The sequence below is a fragment of the Fulmarus glacialis genome, unplaced genomic scaffold (assembly GCF_000690835.1).
Source record: "Fulmarus glacialis isolate BGI_N327 unplaced genomic scaffold, ASM69083v1 scaffold3063, whole genome shotgun sequence".
Lineage (NCBI taxonomy): Eukaryota > Metazoa > Chordata > Aves > Procellariiformes > Procellariidae > Fulmarus > Fulmarus glacialis.
The window spans coordinates 42,783-44,026 of record NW_009203467.1 but is presented as its reverse complement, the minus strand read 5'-3'; positions in this window follow the sequence as shown (position 1 = coordinate 44,026).

Genomic DNA, 1,244 nt, shown 5'->3' with positions numbered 1-1,244 from the left:
CATTGCCCTGTACAGCTGTGTTACCTATTGTGAACTGCTCAGGTTAAGAAATGAATCACTAAATATTACAGGGTTGAATAAGTGTTCATTTCTAGTACCTTGGTGGTCTTTCGCAAGTTTCCTGAAGAGCTAGTACTTTTTTTTTTTTTTTGCCATTTTGGCAAATAAGTCTGGTAGAGGTAGAAATCTACTCTGTTGTGAATTACTTTCTGTAGGATCTTTGTAAATTTGTGTCACTGCAAGAGAAATAACTTAAAAATAAGCTGTCATGATAATTTTAGTGATTCAGGTACAAATCAAGTTACGTCTGATTTGTACTATTTTTCACCAGCAAGCCATGGATAAAAGGACCAGTTCTACTGTTCTGCAGTAAGTTTTGATCTTCCTTAGGCTACTTGGGAGATTACAGAGCAAATAGGACATGAAATAGTAGCTGCTAGTAGTTGCTTAGAATGTGGTAATGCTGAAGCAAGTTTAGGTGAAGTGCAGTCTTTGGTGGTGTAAAGCATGACTAAAAATTGTTTTCTCTGAAAGCGTATGTTGCCTCCGGTCTCATCTGCCCCTCTGGAGAATAGCCGGGAAGTGGCAGAGGTGACTTGTCTTTTAAGGCCACGGAAAAGTCTTTATCCAGTGCTGTGCTAGAGATGCAATTTTTCTAAACGATACAACTTCTGCTCAAAATTTGTGTGCCTCAAGGGAAGCGCTGTGTTTCACAAAGGATATCTAACTTGTATGTAGAAAAGTCTTCCTCTCTGACTCATGGTCTGTGCACATTTTATTATTCTGGTTTCAGCAAAACTACTGATAGTCCAAAACTTTGGACCAGAAAGGATTCTGAAATATGGAGTAAGGGTAACAGTCTCAAGCTAGTGATCAGGAAAATGTGTCTTACTCTATTACAAGTTTTCAGAATAGGAGACTGTGCTTACACTGAGAATAGTATCTTGTAATTGGTCACAGACCAGACATGCATATCTTCAGGTTAAGCTGTTCCTCTTCATAAGTATCTCTAAATATTCATGAGGCCATGAGAGTGAACACAGCTTGTTAGAGCACTTAGGTGGAAGGCATGGTACACAGACTTCAGTCATTACTCTTATAAATATTAAAATATTTTAAATAGACCTCCTTCATCTGGAAGAATACCCAATACCTAAATTCTTTTGGCACTAAGAAGTGGAAAATGTAAATTCAGGTGTCTTTAGGGAGAACAGGGATCGGAAGCTGGATTTCGTACATTGCTA